This window comes from Trichechus manatus, unplaced genomic scaffold (genome assembly GCF_000243295.1).
Source record: "Trichechus manatus latirostris isolate Lorelei unplaced genomic scaffold, TriManLat1.0 scaffold00187, whole genome shotgun sequence".
Lineage (NCBI taxonomy): Eukaryota > Metazoa > Chordata > Mammalia > Sirenia > Trichechidae > Trichechus > Trichechus manatus.
The window spans coordinates 3,822,826-3,828,954 of NW_004444123.1; the positions used below are offsets into that span (position 1 = coordinate 3,822,826).

The 6,129-nt window shown below is 48.6% G+C and overlaps 1 protein-coding gene across 1 annotated transcript in view; it reads right to left on the reverse strand.

Annotated features, from left to right (window-relative positions):
- Window positions 1-3,925: 3,925 nt before the first annotated feature.
- ATF3 (activating transcription factor 3) overlaps window positions 3,926-6,129 on the reverse strand; it is a 17,968-nt gene continuing 15,764 nt past the window's right edge. The window contains exon 4 of the mRNA XM_023741730.1: window positions 3,926-3,974. The gene's annotated coding sequence lies outside the window, so the exon portion shown is untranslated. The remainder of the gene's footprint in view (window positions 3,975-6,129) is intronic.

A 6,129-nucleotide genomic window follows, 5' to 3' on the forward strand; every position in this document is an offset into this window, starting at 1 on the left:
AAGTCAGGATAGTGGTTCCCCTTGGGGGCAGTGACGGGAAGACAGAGTGAGGGGGCTTCTGGGGTGTGGTGACGGTCTGATTCTTCAACCAGTGCTAGTTACATGGGGTTGCTCATTTTGTGAAATGTCAAGTGTGCACTTATGATTTATGCACTTTTCTGTAGGTATGTTATACTCCAAACGAAAATGCTGAAAACGGGGAGGAAGGACATGGCCTGAGAACAAAGAACAGGTCTTTAAAAAACGAATTTAGCATGATGAGAAACATACATTTGTCTCTATTTTTCTCATTTTTCCTTGAACCTGTGTAAACTGCATTACAGCAGGGTTCTGGGGCTCCTGGCCTAGAGACGGGGGTGTGACGATGTCCGTGGGAAAGAACACAGCAGCACGGTCAGCACCAGCTGGGGCTTGGGGCAGCAGTGGGCTGTCCGAGGAGAGGTTCTCAGCCGCTGTTGGCTGGCCTCACCCACGGTCTACACGTGAACGGAGTGTGTGTGTCTGTGTGTGTGTCTATGTCTGTGTGTGTCTGTGTGTGTGTGTGCATGTGTCTGTGTGTGTGCGTGTCTGTCTGTGTGTGTCTGTGTGCGTGTCTGTGTGTGTGTGTCTATGTCTGTGTGTGTCTGTGTGTGTCTGTGTGCGTGTCTGTGTGTGTCTGTGTGTGTGTGTGTGCATGTGTCTGTGTGTGTGCGTGTCTGTCTGTGTGTCTGTGTGCGTGTCTGTGTGTGTGTCTGTGTGTGTGTGTGTGCATGTGTCTGTGTGTGTGCGTGTCTATGTCTGTGTGTGTCTGTGTGCGTGTCTGTCTGTGTGCGTGTCTATGTCTGTGTGTGTCTGTGTGCGTGTCTGTCTGTGTGTGTCTGTGTGTGTGTGTGTGCATGTGTCTGTGTGTGTGCATGTCTATGTCTGTGTGTGTCTGTGTGCGTGTCTGTCTGTGTGCGTGTCTATGTCTGTGTGTGTCTGTGTGCGTGTCTGTGTGTGTGCGTGTCTATGTCTGTGTGTGTCTGTCTGTGTGTGTGTCTATGTCTGTGTGTGTCTGTGTGTGTGTGTGCGTGTGTCTGTGTGCGTGTCTGTGTGTGTGCGTGTCTATGTCTGTGTGTGTCTGTGTGCGTGTCTATGTCTGTGTGTGTCTGTGTGTGTGTGTGCGTGTGTCTGTGTGCGTGTCTATGTCTGTGTGTGTCTGTGTGTGTGTGTGTGCATGTGTCTGTGTGTGTGCGTGTCTATGTCTGTGTGTGTCTGTGTGCGTGTCTGTGTCTGTGTGTGTCTGTCTGTGTGTGTGTCTATGTCTGTGTGTGTCTGTGCGTGTGCATGTGTCTGTGTGTGTGCGTGTCTATGTCTGTGTGTGTCTGTGTGCGTGTCTATGTGCGTGTCTATGTCTGTGTGTGTCTGTCTGTGTGTGTGTCTATGTCTGTGTGTGTCTGTGTGTGTGTGTGCGTGTGTCTGTGTGCGTGTCTATGTCTGTGTCTGTGTGCGTGTCTATGTCTGTGTGTGTCTGTGTGTGTGTCTATGTCTGTGTGTGTCTGTGGGTGTCTGTGCGTGTGTCTGTGTGTCTGTGTGCGTGTCTATGTCTGTGTCTGTGTGCGTGTCTATGTCTGTGTGTGTCTGTGGGTGTCTGTGCGTGTGTGTCTGTGGGTGTCTGTGTGTATCTCCGTGTGTGTTGGTGTGTGTGTCTAAGTCTGTGTCTGTGTGTATCTCTGTGTGTGTTGGTGTGTGTGTTGGTGTGTGTGTCTATGTCTGTGTGTGTGTCTGTGTGTGTGTAGAAGGATGCTTCCTAGCCTTTTGCAGACCCCGGCACCCCTAGAAAATGGCAACATCGGGACGGCACACTGGGCTACCAGATGGGGCTTATTTTAGTTTGCTAAAGCTGCCGTCACACAAATACCACAAATGAGTAGCTTTAAAGAACAGAAATTTTCTCACAGTTTTGGAGGCTAGAAACCCCAGTCAGGGCATCAGCCCTAGGGGAGGCCCTTCTTTGTAGGCAGCCCAGGGGTTTCTTGGCATTCCTTGGTGTCTGTCTCCCCCCACCCCATCCCCACCCCCGCCTTCTGTGAGTGTCTATTCTGCTCTTTCTTTTTTTAACCTCGTAACTTTGTTTTACTGTCGTGAAAACATACACAACAAAACATACACCAATTCAACAGTTTCTACACGTATAATTCAGTGACATTGATTACATTTTTCAAATTGTGCAACCATATTGCTATCCTTTTCCGAATCATCCCACCACCATTAACATGAACTAATGCCCCTAAGACTGTGCTCTTTTTGTAACTCAGAAAGGATCAGGTTTAGGACGAACCCTGCTCTGGTATGATCTCATTAACATAACAAAGAAGGTCACATCAGTAGGTACAGAGACCGTGATTTCAATACATATTTCGGGGGGACACAATTCAATCCATAACAGGGCGCCGGTAGCCAAAGCTGAGAAGTATCAATACCCCCGCACACTTGTGAGGGCGCCTCTGCAGCCCATCTCAAGTTCTGTAGCTGGCAAAGGGGAAGAGCTGGCTCCCCTCGCCCTCTGCTCCTGGAGGACCCAGCTCCGCACACCCTCACCTGTGGATTACAGGTCCGTTTGCAGTTGAGGGGGTTCTGCGGCATTCCGGGTCTCAATCCTGTCCTGGCCTCATCTCTCCTTCCAGCCTCATTTTCCCTGCTGTAGCCTCCCCCTCCCCCAGGGACTGGGCTGATTACCAGTGATTATGGTGTGACAAAGGGCAAGCTCCCCCAATTCAAGCACCAAGCTGCAGTAACAGGCATGGCCACAAGGGGCTCTAGTGGGCTGAGAAGGGCCGTGTCTACAGACAAATGAAGGAAATTCTGCCGTGGTCTGCTGTCCCGGAGATTTCTCAGGGCTGAGGCCCCACAGCCCCCTGCCCCATCCTGGTGTTTACCGCTTAGCAGACTAGAGCACAATCTAGAGCATGTTGTGTATCTAACACATTCCTCCTTGTCGTCTCTTGAACCTGTCTTCTTGCTTACACACCAATGGCCACCACAGGGGAAAGATATCACTTTTGTTAGCTCTGCCTCCTTGAGACAGTGCTGGGCCTAAATCATGAGCTTCCTGTCTTCTGGGACGTGAGATGGAAAATCATCCTGTTGCATGTCTTCAGCGTCTCCTGACTCTGCCCCCTCCTGTAGCCCCAACGCCACTGTCCAGGTTCAGGGCCTACCAGCTCTGGCCCAGATTAGTGCACTGGCTTCCCCTTGCCCATCACCTCTCCGCCCTGGAGCCAGAAACATCTTCCTGTCATCAGGCTCTTGCCTTCAGTGGCTCCCAAAGTCTCAATCATTTCCAATTTCCACAATACCCCAGGCCTCCCAAGATCCAGCTGCCTGGTTCTCTAGCCTCACATCCCTCCTCTCCCCTTGCCCTCCAACCAGCAATGCTGAAATACTTGTAATTTCCTGGAACACACCATGATGTCCCAAGCCTTTGTGTTTTGCACAAGTTCCTTTCCTGTGACCTCCTGGCACCTCTCCACCTGTACCCTTGCCCTCATACTTTCTTCGCCCAGAGGAGCCCTCTTCATTCGTCAGAACTGCCAGCTCCTCTATGAAGTCTTCCCTGAGCCACTATTCCTTCCCCTGCCCCAGAATTCCTCCCTGAAAGTTCATCTCTCATTGTACCTAACACTCACACGCCTGTCCTCTCTGCCCCCTGGCTGTGTCTCCACACAGGACCCAGCACCAGTATAGTGGGTGCTCCATGAGGGTGGTGCCCTGCAGTTGCCCCCTCGCCCATATCTTGCCTCAGAAGACTCCTCTTGACGGCCTGCTCAGCTGTCCATTTCCTTATTCCCCATACCTTGGGGCCATTACTCCCACTCTGTGAAGGCCTTTCCTCAGGAAGAGTACAAGGTACAAGGCGTCAGGGGAGAGTGCTGACTCTGGTACCAGAGAGTTCTGTTCCATCACCTACCACCTTGAACGAGATCTTTAAATGCTCTGAACTGTAGTCTGCTGATCTGCAAAGTGGAGAGAGATGAGAATCAGAATACAGCATATACTTAGAGAACTTCGTAAATGGCTACGTGCTGTACAAGTTTTTATTGCATTTTCTTTGTGCAGACTGGTGTTTACCTATGCTTGCCTCTGTGGAAGTCATAAGATCAAAGGATTGTGATGTGATCTTTCTATAATTTCCCCACCTTGAGTCAAGAAAAATGCTGGTCAAGAGTAAACCATTAATTCTGTCTCCTTACAGGCCCCCTAGTCTTCTCTGCAGCTCTGGGTTAATGATTCTAAGGTTGTTTTCCTCTCGGGGCCAATTTGTATCTAATCTTTGGCATGTTCCCTCCTTTCTTAAGAATAACTTGACTCACTCCAGTAGTTCCCAGGACTTTCCTCAAAAGTAGCTTTAGGGATTAACCTTCACGGCCCAATCAACAGTGATGCCGTGCCCTGAGTCCAAACCTTCCTCCTGATGTGGGGTTTAAGGATTTGTTTTTGGAACGCCAGAAGAAGATAGTTCCTGAAGATTTGGTGTGAAGAAACCATTCTGAGCCTGGCTTTGAAAAAGTTTAATTAGCAGCTGGCGGAGGACTGGGCTGCAGAGAGAGGTGGCCACAGTCAGGAGTGGTGGCTGCTGGTGGGGAACAAGGCCCCGAATTCCGGGCAGGAGGCGGGAGGTCTGTCTATAGCTGCAGTTCAGGTCACTTTGGATCCAAGAGATAGAAGCCTGGGAGCCAGACTCAGCCTAAGGATGGTCTGGAAGCTCTTAGATAAGGTCATCTAAGGGCTCTGAGCTCACGGAAATTCAAAAGCCAGGGGCAGTGGCTCACTCCCAGCAGCCTCCCGAGCCTCCCACCTTTCCCTTTTCTCTACCCGGCACATTTGGTGCTCATCTCTGTAGCGCTCTGAAGCGTAGTGGTAAATACGTAGCCATCTCAGGAAGTTATGGTGGCCCTTTCTCCTTGATTAGAAGGGACCGCCCCTAGAATTGTTGGCTTTGCCTCTTCCCCATGCCCTGGACAGGGCTTGCATTGAGTGGGCTGGTGGGTCACTGATTTGCAAAGGCCCCACCCTGTGTCTCCAGCGAGTCACCTCCTCTGAGCCTCAATGTTCTCATCTGTGAAATAATGTCATTCCGTCTTTTTTCCTAAAAACCAACCAACGGTTCTTGTGAAAATTTAATGTTTTGTCATTTAAAATGAGGCGTTTCGGACTTAGATTTTGGTCATATGTTAGACTCTTGCGCGTACACAATTATGTCTGAGGCACTAGATTCATCACAACTGCAACAGTGATTGCAGGATCATCTTGATTTCAGAGATGTTAAAATGTAAAAAAATACAGTAGTGAGAAACACAATCAACACCCACTAATACTGCTGTAGTTGTGAGGATGGTGCAGGACCGGGTAGTGTTTCGTTCTGTTGCACACAGGGTAGCTGTGAGTTGAAACCAGCTCAACAGCACCTAACAACAACACCGTTGAAGGCCTTGCGTCCACCTCCTTGATTCCATCTCCCATCTTTCCACCCTACAGAAAACCCTTGTTTTCGTCTACAGTATGATGGATTGAATTGTGTCCCCCAAAAATTAGTGTTGTAAATCCTAACCTCTATACCTGTGGTTAAATTTCTGACAGTTCCCTGTCAATGTACTGCTGCAACCACTTTTGAATGATCTTCAGCAAAATTTTATTTGCATGTGACATTAATGATATTGTTTGATAATTTCTGCTTTCTGTTGGATCGCCTTTCTTTGGAATGGGTAAAAATATGTATCTCTTTCAGTTGGTTGGTTAGGTAGCTTCTTCCAAATTTCTTGGCATAGATGAGTTGCACCTCCAGCACTGCATCCATTTGTTAAAACATCTCAATTGATATTCTGTCAATTCCTAGAGCCTTGTTTTTCACCAATTCCTTCAGTGCAGCTTGGACTTCTTCCTTCACTACCATTGAGTCTTGATCATATGCTACCTCCTGAAATGGTTGAACATTGACCAATTCTTTTTGGTACAGTGACTCCATGTATTCCTTCCATCTTCTTTTTTTTTTTTTTTAAATATTTTATTGTACTTCAGGAGAAGGCTTACAGAACAGATAGTTTCTCATGTAACAGTAACACACATGCTGTTTTATGACATTGGTTAACATCCCCACAACATTTTAACCCT